Source organism: Alexandromys fortis, unplaced genomic scaffold (assembly GCF_014885135.2).
Source record: "Alexandromys fortis isolate MF-2015 unplaced genomic scaffold, M_Fortis_MF-2015_v1.1 scaffold_83, whole genome shotgun sequence".
In the NCBI taxonomy this organism is placed as follows: Eukaryota; Metazoa; Chordata; class Mammalia; order Rodentia; family Cricetidae; genus Alexandromys; species Alexandromys fortis.
The window spans coordinates 2,422,452-2,442,675 of record NW_026068001.1 but is presented as its reverse complement, the minus strand read 5'-3'; the positions used below and the strand labels follow the sequence as shown (position 1 = coordinate 2,442,675).

At 37.7% G+C, this 20,224-nt stretch overlaps 1 long non-coding RNA gene across 1 annotated transcript in view; it reads right to left on the bottom strand.

Annotated features, from left to right (window-relative positions):
* The window catches only part of LOC126512899 (uncharacterized), a 121,239-nt gene extending 102,250 nt beyond the window's left edge, over positions 1-18,989 (bottom strand). The window contains exon 1 of the long non-coding RNA XR_007595176.1: positions 18,956-18,989. This is a non-coding gene — a long non-coding RNA (uncharacterized lncRNA). The remainder of the gene's footprint in view (positions 1-18,955) is intronic.
* Positions 18,990-20,224: the final 1,235 nt, after the last annotated feature.

The following is a 20,224-nucleotide window of genomic DNA, read 5'->3' as shown; positions in this document are numbered from 1 at the left end:
GCCGCTTGGCTAGCTCATGCCAGAAATAACAACACACAAACTGTATTCATTTAAGAACTTCTTGGCCCATGAACTCTAACCCTTACAGGCTAATTCTCGCACCTGGACTAGCCCATTTCTAATGATGTGTGTAAGCACCCCAAGGTGCGCTTACCGGGAAGATTCTAACCTACGTCCATCCTGGGGAGCTTCATGCGTCTGCCTCAGAGCGCAGAGCTATCATGTCTATCCGGCAGAGCTGAGCATGGCATCTCTCCGGGAGCAGAGCAGAGTCTGACCTCACTTCCTCTTCCGCCCAGAACTCTATTCTGTTTACTCCTCCCATCCATGTTCTAACCTATCAGGGCCAGCCAAGCAGTTTCTTTTATTGCTCAGCCAATGAAATCAACAGATTGATATGACACTCCCACATCAGGTAGGTTCTCATTTGTGGCACCTGAGCTCCAACCCCTGGAAAGAGACAGATTTAAAAGAGAGTTGGAAGCATTCATATCAAATGCTTAAAGACTGTTTTAGCACATTTAAATATGTCTGATTGTATTTGGCAACAGGCTAACAACAGAATAGTATTTCTGTCTCTTCAAATAGGTTGTAGAGTTTGAGTGTTGATAGTTTTGTGCAGTATAATATTGAAATGCAATAATTGGAAATGTTTATGCAAAAATACCACCTTCCCCATAAGGCAAGTTTGGTACTTTTGAAATCTAGTCACACCTTTTAGTCTTGTGTTTTGTTTCATATTACATTTCCCTAAATATATTATTGTATAGAAGAAATAAGATTTCTGTGTTTACTTAGCTGTATGATACACATTTAAGAGGGCTTTAAAAGAACAAAATAGCTATTTGTTATTTTGTGGATAGCACCAGAGGTCTTGTAAAGTTATCCTTAATTAAAGGTGCAGGACTTAGAACCCATTGAACTCAATTAGAATCAGAATTCCTCGTCAAGAGTCCTCTGGCATCACAGAGAGTTCTCTATCTTTCCAACAGTAGGTCACCATCTCCTGTCATGTCCAGGAACCAGGAGCTTTGGAGAATAGTGGGCATTATTAGAGAATTATTAGTGTATATTATTAGAGTATTTTCTTTTATACATCTCTTTTCATAGATACCAGGAGTGCCTGATCCCCCAAGGAGTTACAAAGACCTTTTCTTACTCACACCAAATGAGCCAGCTTGTGCGACAAGGGGAAGTTACCTTTATCACAAAAAATCTCGGCCCTCAATTTGCCTCTTTTATTTTCATTCCACAGTATAGACATATTTCCAAAACCTGAAGTGGTTCTGATTAGAAGTGAAGACAAGAATCCTTTGGCTGCAATTAAAATGGGCTTTAAGTCATTTTACATGGTAATGGCTGCAACATAAAACAAGTTAAACTTCTCTTTATTGTTGGTCATAGATTTGGCTCTTGAATTATTCTATTCACCAGCAAATGTTGGTCTAGCTTTCTGGACTGCCTGTGGAGGAAGTGTTCACCGGCTTCCCAATTAGCACCCTGTTAAACTTAACACCTGTGGTGAGATTACCCTCAGATCACTATGCTAAAGCTTTGAATCCCTGTACATCTATATTATTGTCCGGAAAGTCAGACATAAAATGCTAGGAAATGATTCTTAGTGTCTTTGCAATGACAACTGGTTTCTTTGTCACTTTGTGGGACGGTTAGGTATAGAGGTGTGTATGGGATGGTCATTATGAAGCAATTTATTAACTCATTTATTAAAAACTTTATTGAGGTAGAACTCAAATATCATAAAATTCACCACATAAAGTGTACAGTTCCATCAATGTTAGTATATTTCCAGAGTTGTGCAACAGCTATCACAATCCAATTTTTAAATATTTTAATTATTTCTATGCTGTAATATGGAGTGGCGGGGCTGCGTCCCCAGCACCCTGGCTACCTGGCTAGCTTATGCCCGAAATAACAACACACAAACTATATTCATTTAAACACTACTTGGTCCATTTCTATCTAGCCTCTTCTAGGCTAATTCTAACATATTAATTTAGCCCATTTCTTATCATCTATGTAGCACCGCTAGTTGCGCTTACTGGGAAGATTCTAGCCTACATCCATCCTGGGTCGGAGCTTCATCGCGTATGCCCAGGAGAGCAAAGCAGGGCCTCTGCTCCAGAGAGCAGAGCTGTCGAGTCTGAGCTCACTTCCTCTTCCTCCCAGCATCCTGTTCTGTTTACTCCTCCCACCTATGTTTTAACCTATCAGGGCAAGCAGCTTCTTTATTTAATTAACCAATGACCTTCCTCCATCATTTCTATAATAAACCAATACTCATTAGGCATTAGATCTTATCTTCATATCAAGCCCTAGGCAAATAATTTAGTTTTCTTTTTACAGATTTGTTCATTCAGAATATTTTGTATAAATGTTCAGGCAGCATATGGTCCTTCATGTGTTTCCAGGGTTCTTCCATATTGTAGAATGCATCAGTGTACCATTCCTTTTTATTGCTAAACAGTATACCATTGTATAAATGAGTCACACTTTTTGTCCATTATATAGTTCAAAGACATCAGCACAGTTCGTATATTTTGGTTATTATGAATAATTCTAGAATGAACATTCACATATATGACTTCATGCAGGCATAATGATTTCTATTTAACATGTTAAAGGCAGATCTAAACTCAGCTTAAAACCTCCTCTTTAACCAGAAGACTGTTATTCATGAAGCTGAAGGGATGGGATATTTTTAGAGCAAGTGATTAATATAAAAGAACCAATAATTAGAACACTAACAAAAATTCATATAAATTCTCAAAGCATTTATGAGTTTGATTTTTTTCTTTTTTTTAACTACTGTGAACTGAAACCAGAACCTTGAGCTTCCTAAGCAAGACATCCACCACTAAGCTAAAACCTGTCTATCACCCCCAAAATTTGGGTATTACTAGAAGTTCTAGGTCATACCTTTTCCTTGTCCACAGGCAGTGGGCTGAGGTGTTTCCAATGGCTGTAAGCATGGTCAAGGGTTAGAAGAATGTGTTCCCACCTGAGTTTAGAGAATTGACTGGTATGCGAACTCTGCCTGCCTTTTCTGCATCTAGCTCTGCTTCCTTGGAAAGCTGTTAAAGTCGTGTTCCTCAGTTTCCCTTAAAACCCACGCAGACCTAAAAGAGGTTATGAGGATAAAAATTCTCCAGGCATTGAAAGGACCTCAAATAAAATAGTGATCATCTACGTATATGGGAAGATCTTGTGTTGGTAAAGGTAGAATGTTTAGTCAGCTTTTGTGTTCATTCTAGAATATCCTAAAAGTCAACAAATCTACAAGGTTTCGTTTTGTACATTTGAGCAGACAAGAATGTGATTCCCATTTCCTTCAAGGTCAAAAATGTTTAGTAATACTAAACCTTCGATTGGAGAAACTATTTTTCTCAGCTCCCAAATGCAAGCTGGCAACTGTATTCTAAGATGAAACCAACCTTTCATCACAACATAACTAGGGTTTAAGAACATGAAGAGAAAGGAGTTCAAAGGCAGAAATTAAGCCAATAAGCAATTCATTAAGAAGCCTGCAGTGAAAGGAACACATGATGTTACTACTACACTTGAGAGTTGTTGGTCTGGCAGGGCTCAGTGACAATGAACACAAAGAAGTTGTGCTGGCTTCCATTTTAGTCTTCTTCTGTTTTCATCCTGGAATGAGAGCTGGACTTTTGAAGATAATTTTCAAAACAGTAGAAAATGATTATAATGCAAATATAAAAGCAAATCTACATTCAAGATTTCAAGACTGGGGATGGAGTTCAGTAGTGGACCACTGAGCTTCAAAGCCCAGTACAGAAACAACAAAAATATTTCACTCATCTCATAATGAGAGGACCAGACGATAGGCAAATAGATGAAGAACATTGAAGTAGATGCACAAATGGGGGATGAAATGGCTTCTTCTGCAGTGAGTGAGGGAAGTTAAAGATATATAACACAGGACAAAATTTGCACGTCTACAAGTAATTATTTTGTATTACTATTATCTACAACATAGGGAGTTACAAAATAGCTCCTATAGAATCAGAATCTGATAAAGGAGTTAGCAAACTGACATTCTGGCCAATATCCTGAAGCCTAGAGCCATATAGCTGCTAAAGACAAGTATTGCAATAAAGATACTATGATACTATGGCCCTTCAGGCTAAAATGTTTACTTTTTTTTTCCTTTTACGAGAACGAAGGTGGGGGAAGCATTTGCCAGTCTTCTCTGGACAATGCATGTTTCCCATCAAGGCATATTTTTTCTCTATAATCTCCAGGGTGCTCTGAAAATATTTTTAAAATTAACAAACAGATAACCAGATAATGAAACCTTTGGAATTCAGAGATGAAACTGAAAATATTCTACAAGATTTTATTTTTATAAAAGAGAAGGGCTGGCATTTGGTTTTATGAAGATAGTTATGAGAGGTCTACATTACTGGAAGAAGAGTGGACAGTTCCAAGTAGAACTGTGGGAAGAGATGCGGAGTGCCAGCTTATGAAAGGCCTGACCATCAGTCTGACTAGGAGCAGAGCTAAGAGGAAGGTCAGTTAGACACAAATCTTCAAATAAAGATCTCTGTGTGTTGGTGTGCACTCACGTGTAGGTGATGCAGTTGAGGGTGGGACTTGAGAGTTTAAACACATTAAGCAAATGCTGTACCAGTGAGGTACATTCTCTGTTAACAAAAACGAAGATTTGACTCTCTAGTTGTTCTGAAGCATGGGATCAGCTTGTTGGAGACCAGAATTAAGTAGACTGGTTTATGGAGTCCTACTACCAGCCTACAGAAGACTTCATTAATTAATAAATGACCAGATTGTTCCAGCTGTCTGGTTCTTCTAATTATAGTCACTCCCCTGGGTGAACAATATCAGAGGCTTCTGTTAAAATGTAAGGAGATTCTCTGTTTAGATCTCTACACCATTTTTAAATTGGATTATTTGGTATTTTGGTGTCCAGTTTCTTGTGTTCTTTGTATATTTTGGAGATCGTCTCTCTGATGTGAGGTTGGTGATGATCTTTTCCCATTCTGTAGGCTGCTGTTTTGTGTTGTTGACCATGTCCTTTGCCTTATAGAAGCTTCTCATTTTCAGGAGGTCCTATGTATTAATTTTTTCTGTCAGTGTCTGTGTTACTGGTGTTATATTTAGGAAGTGGTCTCCTGCACCAATACGTTCAAGGGTATCTTTATAGAGGGAACCATTATAGGATTAGTGAGAAAATTCCCAAGTGTAGACAAGGATGACCCCAGATAAAGGCAATAGTGGAGAGAAGGACTGAACTGATCTCCTGTGATCAGACTGAGGACTTCTGTAATTGTTAAACCTTCATCCAGTAACTGATAGAAGCAGAGGCAGAGATCCCCAACTAACTACTAGGCCAAGTTTCTGGGGCCAGTTGAAGAGAGGGAGGAGTGATATTATGAGCATAAGGGTCAAGACCATGATGAGGAAACTCATAGAAACAGCTTACCTGAGCTAGTGGGGGCTCACTGATTCTGGACTGACAGTGGCAGAACTTGCATAGGACCGAACTTAGACCCCCTGATTGCACGTGGCAATGGTTGGATTGGGCAGTTTATGAAGCCACTGGCAGTGGGTCCAGGATCTATCCCTAGTACATGAACTGACGTTTTTGAGACCACTTCCTATAGAGGGTATTACAGTGCAGACACCTGTAGATGGTGGGAAGATTTGCTTCTAAATGTTCTAATGATGAGTTTTAGGTCAGCATTTGGACAGAAGCATACACAATCATACTCTTGAATCCATATATCAAGGAGATCCACGAATTTCTTAGTTTCTTGTAGAGAGCTGCGTGGAGCCACACCTGATGGCGATGTAGAGAGCTGCGTGGAGCCGCACCTGATGGTGCTGGCTCCCACCCTCCGTGATCCTGAAAGCGAGCGCTCTCTGTGATAATCAGCTCTGAATATTGGCTAAGGCCTGACTTATGCTATATCACGCAATGATTGTCAGCTGCTTGCATATGCGTGGACCTATGGCCAGTGCCCATGTGGCAATCTGGGATTGGTAGCCCATGCCGCTGGGAGAGGTTTGCCCAGGGAGAGAGAGAGAGAAAGAGAACAAGGTCCTGAATAAACTGCTAGCAAGAAGAGCTCCGGTGTTGCGTCTTCCTTGCTGGTCGAGGCTGAATGCGACAGTTTCTTTGGCATGTTTTTGCTTTTACTGGTTCTTAGAAGAGGCAAGAAGCAAAACTAAGAGTGTGAAATTCTGTTTGGCAGAGGAACTGGCGGCACTTGTCATCCTGGGGTGGTTCTCTGCCAATGGCTCTTCAAAGTGAAAGAGTGCTGTTGTTACCAGGACATCCCCAGCAAGAGAGTAATGCCCATGAACCCACACAGAGCACAGAGATGAGACACTCCAAAGATGTTTCAGGGAACAGCATCTGCTATATTGCAAATGAGTAACCACTTATATAGTGGAAGCCTAACAACTGATTGGCCAGCATGTTATGTCTGACTGGACAGTGAGCTCTCATACCACCAGGATCTCTATTCGAAATAAGCACATTAAAGAAGATGTAGAGAGTGCAAACTCATCCACAGGTCAGCTACTGGCTACCAACTCTATTTTAGAATTCAGTGTCCTGACTTCTGAGGAATGGTGTGCCATGTTTCTTATTTAGAAGTTCAGTGTTCCAAAGTAGGCTGGACATCAGGTCATGCCTGCATTTTCTCCTACAGAGGAGGGTACAATGTCTTGAACTGCTGTCTCTTTCATTTCACTACTCTCTCTGCTTTCTTCTTCCATATTTCCCAGTGTTCAATACTCAAGTACGATTAGTATACATGTTTATTTTGTGGGGCTGGGAATTGCAGGATATCATATATGTTAAGCATGTGCTCTACCATGGGGCTACACCCCACTCTTGGTATGCTACTTTGTGAAATATCCTATATAAATGTTAAATTATTTCATCAAACTCTGCTAATAACTGATATATATATATATATGATACTGGCCCAACCCTCCAAATGTGTGCAGAGGAAGCAAGACTCCAAAGTATAAAAATGCCACTAATACAAGAGATCTCATTAACATTATAGAACACTTGTATTGCAGAACTTACCAAAAACCTGACTCTTAAGTTCATGTACAAAGATGAAAAGTCAAAATTCAAGAAAGTCTAATCAACTTCAAGATAACTGATTCTCATTTTTGGCCATTATTGACATCACACACACACACACACACACTTTTTAAAATATAAATTCCCAGACACCAGCTCAACTTATAAATTCTGTTATATAGGGATTAGGGGTAGAGCCTAGATGTTGGTAGTTTCAAATGGCCTTACTAATAAAATACAAATTTTAAAAATGTGTAAAACTAGTAAAATGAGATTATATAGATTTTTCTTTTGTATTTGTTACTTTGAGACAGTGTCTCACTATATATCCCTGGTAGGCTTGAAAACTCACTATGTAGACTAATCTAGCCTCAAGATCACAGAGATCTCCCTGCCTCTGCATTCTGATTGGCAGGATTAAAGTTGTGTGCCACCATGCCTTGCCTGAGATTGCACATCTTAAGAAATAATTATTTAATGAATGCCAATCTATCTCTTGCTTTTAGTAGTCACTATTTCCTTGCCTTTCTAATAGTTTTATCAAATATTAAATATACCAAAATATTAAATTGAACTTAGTCTCTCTTTAATATTTAATTCTTTGAATTCATTGATGTCTGGATTTTTCACTCATCCTTGTGCTTTTGAAATTGACCTAATATGTTGTGTGTTGCTAAGTCCCATTGTTGTGTAGTGTTCCTAAAGTGTGAATACTGAGTTCTACACTTCATTTTTTTTATTATATCATTGAAAAACATTTGTCTTCCTTCTGGGTTCTGGCTACCAATACTACTTCAAAATTCAATGTTCTGACTTCCACAGAATGGTGTGCCATGCTTCTTATTTAGAAGTGCATTGTGCCAAATGGGGGATTTATGAACATTCTTATATATGTATTAAAACATATACAATACTATAACAAGGAATAATATTGTTGAGTATTTTCTTTATATATGCTCTACTTTAGCAAATATTGCCAAATAGTTTTTCCTGAGCACCTGAACAGATGTTTAATTCACTGGTGATGTCTGAACTTTATTCTGTTTTATCACAGATTCTTAATATTGTCAACTTTTCTTAAATTTCAGGCATTCTGGTGGGCTGAACTTACTCCTTCATACTGTCAACTTTTCTTACTTTCTAGGCATGCTTGTAGGCTAAACTTAAAATATGGACATATCTTCTTGTGTTTATGTTTATTTTTCTCTAATTATTAATGGTCATGAATACTTCTACATTTAACTGGTCATTTTAATTTCTTTCTTTCTTTTTTTTGCTAAGTGGTAGATTAAATCTCAATTCTTTTTTGGTATTAGGGTCTCATAGTTTATCCTTTGGTGTTCTCCTTTGGTTGTATATTTTGCAATTGTGTTTTACCATGCCATGGCTTGCCTTTATACTTTCTTGATAGCATCTTTTAATCAATCACATTCTTAATTTAAAATAACAAGAGTCCTCATCACTTTTAATGACAATATGACTTTAATGAAGAGAGGGTTGTAAAGAAAAAAGAGACATTTTGCCAAAACTCCAATAAATCACATTTGTAGTTATTAAAAGAAAAAAGCCTACATGTTGTTGACATAGTTTTGAATTAAACAAAAAGCATCACAAATTTATGAGAAGAGGCACTTATTATACTCATTACACAGCTGTAGAGTATAATTATGAGTCACTAAGAGCAGGGATAAAAACACCCACACACATATTAATAATTCTACACTATTTGCTAATTATTTAAAACATATTAAAATTTGTTGCTCCATTAGGTTTAAACAGTTCAGCAAGTAGGACCCATTCTGTTTTGAAATAATATTTTAAAATATGGAATTTCAGAGAACTGTACAAATAAAAACAAAGGCTGGGATATGCTTTGTACTGTAGAGTAAGAAAATATCTTATTCTCTACACATGTTATATTTATGAATGAAGTTCATATAGGAAAAACATATCAGGGATGCCAAGCTGGATAGGCAGGTTTAAGTGTTTGCCTTGCTCAGCTAATAAAGGTTCTTGCTACATAAACCTAACTACCTGAATTCAAGCCCCGGAGTCCATCTCAACAGAAGAAAATCATCTCATTAAAAATCACCCTCTGACTTTCAGATCTGTCCTGTAGTGTGCATGTGCATGTATATTAAAAATATACACTTAATGACAACGTGATGTGGGAGTGTCATATATCAATCTGTTGATTTCATTGGTTAAGCAATAAAGGAACTCCTTGGCCCTGATAGGTTAAAAGATAGATGGGAGGAGGAAACAGATGGCGCCCAGACGTGTGGACAACTGAATCCACAGAAAGCCTGAAAAAGCTTGGGAAAGATTGGAGTGAAGCATGTTTTCTTGATAGCAGCAATTTCTTGGGTCTGCTCTGCTTGCTAGAGGCAAGCAAGCACTCTCATCTAAGAGAGGCTTCCTGACTCAGCTTCAGCTGCGAAACCCTGCAGCTCATTAAGAGGTCCTGCCACGAAATACTTAAACGGTGTTGGTGAAAAGCTGAACGCATGCTTTTCGGTTTTCAGCCATAGCAGGAAAAAAGCTGTGCTGTTTAAAAATGCTGACTTTCTGGACCGTCCTGCCAGGGCAAACTCTGACTGAGGCAGGAGGGCCAACTACGGAGAGAGGACTTGAGTGTTGTCTGTTGTAGCTCCCTTGCTGGCAGGGACCTTGAAATGCCATAGAATTGTGGCTATAAACATGGCTGCAGCCTGTATCTCCGCCATGAGGCTGGAAAGCTAAGGAATGGACTGGATCTAGCTGGCAAAGCCACGGCTTTAATCCTACTCATATTGCTCAGTAATTTAAAGGCTCGTGTGGTCAGAAAAAGAGAGATATACAGTAAAGAGATTCAAAGACAAAGAAAATGTTTAAATGATTTACAGTGTGTTAAAAATATATGCAAGCTAAAAGTTAAAAGTTCTTAAAAAAAAATAAGAAAAAGAGAAGTTGTGTGTGGTAGTACACGCCTTTAATCCCAACGCTTGGGAGGCAGAGGGAGATTGACCTCTGTGACTTCAAGGTGTGGTAGCACACGCCTTTAATCCCAGTGCCTAGAAGGCAGAGACAAACAGATCTCTGTGAGTTCAAGGTGTGGTAGCAAACACCTTTAATCCCAATGCCTGGGAGGCAGAGACAGGCAGATCTCTGAGAGTTCAAGGAGAGCCTGGTCTACAGAGTTATTCCAGGTCAAAGAGATACAGAGAATATAAAAGTAAAAATAAACGAAATAGAGGTTAAAATAAAGCGTACAAAGATGGAAAATACACAGAGAATCTTGATACTGTATACTATTATGCTCTCTTTGAATTGTTTGAATGCTGAGGAAGGAGCAACAGCTGCCAAAAGATATTTGTTTATAAATGCTGCTGAACTAATCCATCGTAGAGATTTTGATGCCTTGACTTTGAAATTTGGATCTAAGGACATGATACTTTGGAAAGGAGTTTCTTTTTTTGTTTTCACAGAGGATGAGACCCTGTTCATTTCTTCTATTCCGATATGGTATGATGGACCACGCCCTCCTGAACGGTTGCTGTGAATACCTTCAGAAAATTGCTTCGCTCAACTGCCAACTGAGATGAAACTAGCACACAGGTTATACCATGAAAGACCTAATTAACGACGCCCCCATTCAGCAGGAAGCAGTTTGGAGAGAAAAAACTGCGCCCATGTTCCCAAATATTGTTTATAAATGTTCTTTTACATTTAAAGGGGGAGATGATATAGGTATGAATAATTTACATTGATATGGATTTTGCTTTAGTGATTTAAATTTAAGGTTAATTTTGTAATGTATATAGGTTGTTAATGAATAATCATTAATAATAGTTAAGTTTGTAGTCATGTTAGTTAAGATTTTCTAGATGTGCATAGATATATTTTAGATAGGCATTCTTCATATTTTTCAAAGATTATAGAATATGGCATTTTAAATGTTTTAATAACTTAGGACTTTTCATGACAATGAGACACTCTGCTCCTGGCAGCACCAATCTACTTCAAGAGGAAGATGGGCATCGAAGAGGATCCTTATGGAGTTTGATAGCCATTTGGGCAAGAAACTGCTCTTGCCTGGACTATTGCATAAACTGGACACAGAGAACCCGCAGAGAGAGGACTGCTGAACTTGCCTAAAGGTGAGATGATCTTTCGGGGTTCCTGATTCATGAAAGAGTCTGCAAGACATTCTTCAGGACAAGCAGATAGTGACTGCCTTTGAAATTTCCTGCTTTGTGGAAATGTCTGCTGGAAACTATGGGCCTGTAGGCCGAAGATGGATGCCCCAACGGTACAGAGGAACTTTGGGTGACTGTCCAGGCAGCGAGATGTCTCTGTCATTTCTAGAGTTTGAGAGTTTGCTTATTTCTTATTTGCTTAGGTAATATTGTATCTTTCTGGACTCTTTGATGGAGTTAAGAATAGTTAGCTATAGTTATAGTTTTCCTTAGTTATGATATAGATTATTGTAATTTTTATTTGATAACTGTTTTGTTATATGTAATTTTGCTATGTTAAAGTTAAAGCCTTCCTTTTTTTTAAACAGAAAAAGGGGAAGTGATGTGGGAGTGTCATATATCAATCTGTTGATTTCATTGGTTAAGTAATAAACCAACTGCTTGGCCTCATAGCTTAGAACATAGATGGGAGGAGAAAACAGAATAGGATGCTCAGCGGAAGAGGAAGTGAGGTCAGACTCTGCGCTGCTTCCAGAGGGACCGGACAGCCCCATGCTCTGCTCTCCCAGGCAGCTGCAACCCACGATGGACTTAGGCTAGAATCTTCCCGGTAAGCGCACCTTGGGGTGCTTACACACATCATTAGAAATGGGCTAGTCCAGGTGCAAGAATTAGCCTGTAAGGGCTAGAGTTCATGGGCCAAGCAGTTCTTAAATGAATACAGTTTGTGTGTTGTTATTTTGGGCATAAGCTAGCCAAGTGGCCAGGGTGTTGGGGATGCAACCCCGCCGCTTCTTATTTCAACAACAACGTACAAATTAGGTTAATTTTTATACAACATTAGAAACTTCATATATAAACAAAGACACAAATTCTTGAACTCACGTATTTTTACGCCAGATTTGATGAAGAAGTAAGTAGCTGCACGCTGATCAGGGAAGCAGAGAGGCTACCTGCAGATCTTCACCACTGTCTCCTCTCCTCCAAATCCAGTCTCCCAGTCTCATTGCACCTCTGGAGCAGAATACTAAAAAAAAAAAAAAATCAGTAGCCCTCCTATATATAGATGATAAATGGGCTGAGAAAGAATTCAGAGAAATATCACCCTTCACAACTTGCACAGCCACTTTGAAACCAGTATGGTGGATTCTCAGAAAATTGGGAATCAATCTACGTCAAGATCCAACAATAACACTCTTGGGCATATACCCAAAAGACGCAGACCCATACCTTAAGGACATTTGTTCAACCATGTTGTTAGCAACATTATTTGTAATAGTCAGAACCTGGAAACAACCTAGATGCCCCTCCACCAAAGAATGGATAAAAAAAATGTGGTACATTTATGTAATGGAGTACTACTCAGTGGTTAAGAAAAGAAAACACCGCTGACATATTGAAATTTGCAGGCAAATGGATGAAACTAGAAAAAAAACATCCTGAGTGAGGCAATCCAGACTTAGAAAGACATAGTATGTGCTCACTCATAAGTTGATATGACATAAAGCAAATGATAACCAGCCTATAGACCACAAACCCAGAGAAGACAGGAAACAAGGAGAACACTAAGAGAGATATACATGGACCCCTGGGAAGAGGAAGTACACAAGATCTCTTTAGTAAAGTGGTATTGTGAGTACAGGGGAAGGTGGTAGGGGAATGAGAATAGGAGAAGGGGAATAGGGAGAAGAACATGAGGGACCAGAAATGTCGAGTTGTGTGAAGGACAGAGAGGGAAAGAAAGGAAAGAGATACCTTGAAAGAAGGGGTAATTCTAGAGTTAGTGAGAAACTAGGCACTAGGGAAATTCCCAGGAATCTACAAGGATGACCTCAGCTAAGAATCCAAGCAATACTCAAGACTCTACCTAAACTATCCTTTCCCTGTAATCAAATTGATGACTACCTTAATTGTCAACATAGAATCATCATTCAATAACTGATGGAAGCAGATGCAGAGATCTGCAGCTAATCACTGGGCCAAACTCCTGAAGTCCAGCCACAGAGAGGGAGGAATGATATTATGAGCAAAGGGGCCAAGATCATGACAGGGAAACCCACAGAAACAGATGACCCAAGCTAGTTGGAGCTCAATGACTCTAAACTGGCAGCTGGGGAACCTGCATAAGACCAGACTTGGCCTTCTGAATGTGGGTGACAGTTCTGTGTCTTAGATAGGTGTTGTGGGAGCTCCTTCAGCTCCTTTAGCCAATAGACACTGAGATACCAGCCCATTGGGGTGTGGTCTCTCTCTAAAAAAAGCAGCTACTGCCCTCCACTTCCAGCTCTGCTTCTGGCTACTAGGCTCCTTTCCTGATCGTGCAAGGGCTGTTGTCTGGGATGGTGATCTGTAAGTTTTCCCCCTTTAAATAAATAACCATTCTATTAATCATAATTCCAAACTAGTGTGGGGTTGTTTGTAACTTACGCCTTCAGGCAGTTTGTGGGGCAACCAGCAGTAGAACCAATATTTATACCTAGTGTATGAACTGGCTCTTTGGAGCCCATTTCCTATGGAGGGATACTTTAGTCAGCCTAGATACTGAAGAGAGAGACTTGGTCCTGCCTCAAGCGATGTGCCAAACTTTGTTGACTCCCCATGGGAAGCCTCATCCTCTCTGAGGAGTGGATGGGGAGGTGGGATGGGGATAAAATGAGGGATGTGGGAAGACAGGACAGAAAGGGAACTGGGATTGGTATGTAAAATAAGATTGCTTTAAAAATAAAAAAAAAATGTACTTCACCAAACTGGAAAATCTAAAAGAATTGGATAATTTCCTTGATACAATCCACTTACTAGTTAAATCAGATCAGATAAGCAACTTAGACAGACCCATAATCCCTGGAGAAATAAAAGCAGTTATTAAAAGCTTCCCAATCCCCCAAAACCCAGAACAAAGTGGTTAACATTCAAGAAAAAGTCAATGCCAATATTCCTCAAATTATTCCACAAAATAGAACATATCCCATTTTCCCCTGATGTCACAGTTACCCTGATGCCTAAACCACATAAAAACCAAAAAAAGAGAATTACTATTTTTTCTTATACAAATAAATGTAAAAATACTCAAAAATGTACTTACCAACCAAATCCAAGAACACGACAAAAACATCAACTACATGATCAAGTATGTTTCATCCCAGAGATACAGGGATGCTTTAATGAATAAATATCAGTCATTATAATCCACCACACAAACAAACTGACTGTGTGGCTGTGTGGCTGGGCCCTGACAGCCTCCTCTCCTAACCCTGCATCTTCCCTTTCTTTTTCTCCATTTATTCTCTCTGCCTGATAGCATCACCTATCTTTCCTCCTGCCTTGCTATTGCCTATTTAACTCTTTATTATACCAATCATGTGTGTTAGACAGGCAAAGTAACACAGCTTCAGAGAGTTAAACAAATACAACATAAAAATTACAACACATCTTTTTTAATATTTAAAACAAATGTTCCATAGCATAAACAAATGTAACATGTCTTAAAATAATACTCTACAACAATCAACTGAAGCAAGTATATTAATCCTAGACAATCCTTTAAACTACGAAGGAACAGAGGACCTGTTACATAATTAGTTAATATTAATCTCTCTACATTGACATCAATGATTGGGGTAAATTGTTAGGTATTAAGAAAATGAAAACTAGAAAAAGAAAAACAAAATCGTTTCAGTATATTTACTTCATTACATGTATTTGTATGTGTGTTTCATCTGTCTGTCTCTCATTTTCTCTATCTCATACACACAGTTTACACACACAGAGTCATAATTATGTTTTCTACAGTTTCAACACTAATGTTTTCTGAAAATAATTATTCCAATTAAACAGTTTATAAAAGCAGTATAGTAAGTATATGTGATAAGTAATATAATAAATAAGCGCACTGCCAGTACAAGGGATTCTTACTCTAAGGTACACATGATATGACTGGTACTTAAAATTTGCTAAGATTAATCCAGGCCTCTGTTAAATTAACCTAGATAACATCTTGAATGTTGAGGCACCATTAGTATATTCATGTTTTCCTCTATAAGTGCATTGGGAAAAGTACAAAGGTAAAATTCTTGGTGGAAGTATGTGAATCCAAGGAAAAAAATTAGTCAATATGTGGAATTAATAAGATGAAACATATAATCCCACGGTATTAGATAGTATTAAAAGTTAGTTAATGTCACTTTTTATTATTCTAAGGTGACTTTACATTTTAAAATATAATAGATTTTTATATTAGGTGGAAATTAGAGAAACATGAGAAATTTGAATAACATTTTAAAATGTCATTAGGTCCATTTGTGACATCTATTTTCTATCAATTTTATAACTAACATTATTAAAATGAGAACACGGTGCATCTTGACAGCTTATTAGATTAATTTAGACTCTAAAGATCCTGATTTTCATGTTTGGCATGGAAAATTGAAGTCTTATTTAATGAATATTTATTGTAATTCTACAGTGAACAGAAAAATACCTGTTTGTTCCTTTGAAAAGGCTTATAATTTAGCTTGGAAAGTTCCCAAGAGGAAAGAATCAGTTCATTGAAATAATGATTTAGAATAATCAAGAGGGAGCCAGCTACCATTATCACTGAGGCCAGCAGCCTGAAAATAGAATAGTGATTACTGTGAACTCAGAAAGGTGCCAAGGGACTGTGGGGAGGATAAAGGAGTGGGACATGGACATCATCAATTCGTGCTGTGTGGATGTGTAGTAAATCACTGTGAATATATATTATGATTAATATATTTTAATCAAAGCATTTTAAATAACTAATAAAATGTGTTGTACAAATTAGAAGAAAAACTAGGCTAAAGGGTCTGAAAATTACTCCTCCTTGAGAACTTTCCAGTGATAAACTTCCAAAGTAAAATCTTTCTTTCACTGTTCTCCTCCTGATGGTCATGAGACCAGTGTTTATATTTTCAGGAATTGTGTGAGATGAATGTGAAAGACATACACAAACGTTATATTATGTAAGACTATAATTAAAACATATTAAGAACAAAAGTACCGAATGGTTAAAACTCATCATCCTACTTACATCACTTAATTTTCCTATGTGCCTGTCTCTCAACACTGACATCCATGTTTATGTGGTGAAAATCCTGTGATGATGAGCTATGGTACACCTTTTTCTAACTCCAAGTTCAATGACACTACATCTTTAGCTGACCATGTGCTGTGGAGGGAGCATTTACACTGAGAATTGGCAAATGCTATAGATTATAGACCTATGGTTACTTTTATGTATTAATCGGTACAGCATTCAGAGCTCCTACAATACATCAGGTTGGAACTTTCTGTACACAGAGGCTTAAAGATTGATACAAATTATTCCATCAAACAGGTTACTAGGATGTCTTTGCAAGAAGAAAGTGGGAAAGGCTTTTATAGTCCAGATGAGTTAGACTTTGTGATTACTTAGTAATTCATTGGGAAATCCACTGGGATTGAATTCAGGTCATCAGACTTGGTGACAATCACAGTAGTCACTGAGCAATCTCACTTTCCCATAAGCCAAGAATTTTTTTTTGATGTGTGTGTGTGTATGTGTGTGTGTGTGTGTGTGTGTGTGTGTGTGTGTGCGCGCGCGCACACACACTGGAAAGAAACACCAGCCTCATGCATGCTAAACACAAGCTCTATTACTGATGCACACTTCCAGCCCCAGAAATCCTATCTTTAAAGTATGAATGGCACCAGAATCCAAAGAGTCTGGTAAGATGATGGATATTTTTTGTGGTGAGGGTTGTAAGATGCAGAAAATATTTTCTATATTATTTCCCCCAGACTAATCACTAAACTCCTCCATTTTGAATTGATTTTGTGTCAGTTCCTAATTGACAGCACACTGTTGTTTTAAAGAACATTCACGTGAGCTCAGTTAGTGAGTAATTGTCTAACATGAGTTCCATCCCAGCTCTGAAATAAAAGCCAGTGTTCCAAAGAAATTCAAAACTTTAAATGTGGCTTGCCTTTTCTACTATGTGTATGTTGGGACAAGCCCTAACATTTTTATGTGGTCCCTTCAGGACCAATGAGGAATGCGAGTGATTACATGAGCTATCACGTTTCAAATGGCAGAGTTCGAAGCATCCTACCAATTTTTTAAAAATAAAATGCAGGATACAGTAAAGGAATCTACTAAAATATACCTGATAATTGACTTATGCCTTAATGCTTATAATAGGACAACCTGAAAAAAATATTTCTGAAATATATTCATTTGCTTCTTGTTCAAATTAACATTGGTGCTTAACAATGTTAACCTTTAGTTCTGGGGGCATAAGATTTTTGCAGCTACCCTTTCCTTATTTTGTACAACAAAATACTCTTTTAGGTAATACACTATGAATTTTAACAAATGCATAGCATTATGTAGCTGGCTCCACAGTCACGATGCTTCTTTATAGCCAAGTGTTCTCCTTTCTCTAATCTTTGATAGTCAATTGCCTGCTTTTCAGACCTACAGGTTTCTCAATTCCAGAATGTCATAGAGATGAAATTCCACATGGGAACCTTTGAATCTGGTTTCCTCCATGTAAATGAATTTGATATTCACTTGTTCTTACATGTACCTCTTAATTTAATGGCTGAGTAGCATTTTATTTTATAGACAAACCATAACTGATCTGTTTATCTCCTGGAGAGTGTGTGGATTGTTTGCAGTTCAGTGCTATGTGACTAAAACTTTTCTGACCATTTATATGCAAACTTTGTATGGAAACATAAAGCTTTTGTTTCTCTATGAAAAATAATAAATCATAGAAGTGAGTCTGCTAAATCCTGCACTAAATGGAACTTAATAAGAATATCCCAAACTCCTTTCAAGAATGATTTTATCATCCTTCAATCCTACCAGCTATGGATGTCAGTAGTTCCACCTCTATGTCAGTACTTACATTGCTAGAAATTTTACTTTAGCTATTTTATAGATATGGCATTTCTATACTTGTGGATACTTGCATTTCTTCTGCTATTATTAATGATCATAACTCTGGTTTTCATCCACACTGTTTGGTGAGGCACTCCTTCATATCTTTTGTTCTGTCTTAAGAAATTGTATGTTTTCTTCTTGATTTCATTAGATTGTCTAGACATAATTCTTTTGTCTATTATCTTATTTGTAAATATTTTTCCAGTCTGTGATTTCTCCTCTTGTCCAAAAATTATTTGCCCATTCCAATGCTTTGAAACATTTTCTGTATGTTTTCTTCTGGTAGTTTTATATCTTACTCTTAAGTTTTCACTCCATGCTTAATTTATTATTATAAATCTTGATAGATAGAAGTCTAGTTTATTTCTTCTGTGCATAGATAATTTTCCAAGCAATATTTATTGCAAACATTTTCTTTTTCTGGAAGCATTTTTAGTACCTTAGTTGAAGATCAGTTAACTATAGATTTGCTTCTGGACTTGTAATTCTATCCCATTGGTCTCAAAGTCTGCTTTTATGCCAACACTTGTCCACATATTTTACTACATATTTGTAGTATGTTTAGAAGTCAGATAGTGTAAACGACCCCCTGCTTTGTTCTTCTTCCTCAAAATAGCTTTGGCTTTTCAGGTTTTTTGCATGTTTCCATGTCGATTGTGTTGGGTGGGTTACTCAGTCTAGGGGTTTGTAACCCACCCTGCAATCAGTTATTCCAGGGTCTCGGAGGGGCGCTACCTGGAAGGGAATGAGCTAAGACAGAAGAAGGAGGTCAAGCAGATTTGTCAAAGCCTCCCGTTTATTAAGGTCATGGTTGGTGTTTATATAGGCCCGGGATGAGGACTTTGAGGGGCAGGGAAACTGGATTCTTGCCGCGTGTTCCAGATCACGTGGTTCAGGTTCGTCCCGTTGGCCAACCATATCAAATGCTGGAAAGAATGTAGGCCTATGGGATCTATATGCTTTTGGTGCTTGATGTAAAATCATAGAATACTTTGAAAAACAGTGTAAGTTTTTTTTCAATATTAACCATTCATTTACCAGCCATTCTACTCCAAGTTCTTATCCTAGAGCTATGAAAGCCTATGTCTGTGCAGATGTGTACTTGAATCCTTAGAGTAGTTTAGTGTGTAACAATCCTGAAGTGGAAGCAGTCTAAATGTCCATCAACAGATGAATATATTTTGCTATATCCAGGTCTATGAAATCCTGCTCAACAATGGAATAATACGAAATATTGATACATACAATATGAATGAATTTAGAATAATTGTGCTGAGTGAAAGAAGTCAAGTAAAAAGAGTATATAGCATATGATTACACTCACATAAAATTCTGGATAATGCAAGGTAGATTATACTAACAGAAAGCAGAATAGCAATTGTTTGGGAATGGTAGCTGGGATTGTAGAAGGGATGACATAATTGTTGCTTATGAAGGACAACAAGAAAACTTAGATATAGGTATGGATCCACTTTAAATAGGTACCATTCATCATATAATAATGTCTCAATGAAGTTGTTTAAAATTTTAATGCCTCCTATCAGACATGGCAGCAAGCACTTGTGCTCCCAGCACTTAGCAGGTGAAAGCAGGCTGAATAGTCTAATATTACTTAGTATAAAATTATTTAAAGTTTAAAGAAAGCCAGAACTATAAACAGTATGCTCCAGGCTGGCTAGCACATGCTTTAGAGTGAGACCAAATCTCAAAAACAAATGAAAACCCTGTAGCACACCAATAAAATATACTAGAACTTCCCATGGATAAAATTCTAAAAATTAAAATTTTTTATTTTTTTTTTGTGTTTTGTTTTGTTTTGCCTGAAACAGGTTTTCTCTATGTAGCTGGAGCTCACTATTAGACCTGATCTTCGCCTCATAGAGATCCTTCTGCTTCTGCTTCTACTTCCCAAGTGTGGGGTTTACTGGTGTGTGTTACCATACTTGACAGAAAAATATTAAATAGTTTGAAATAAATCCTCCACAAAATTTGTAAATTCTTTTT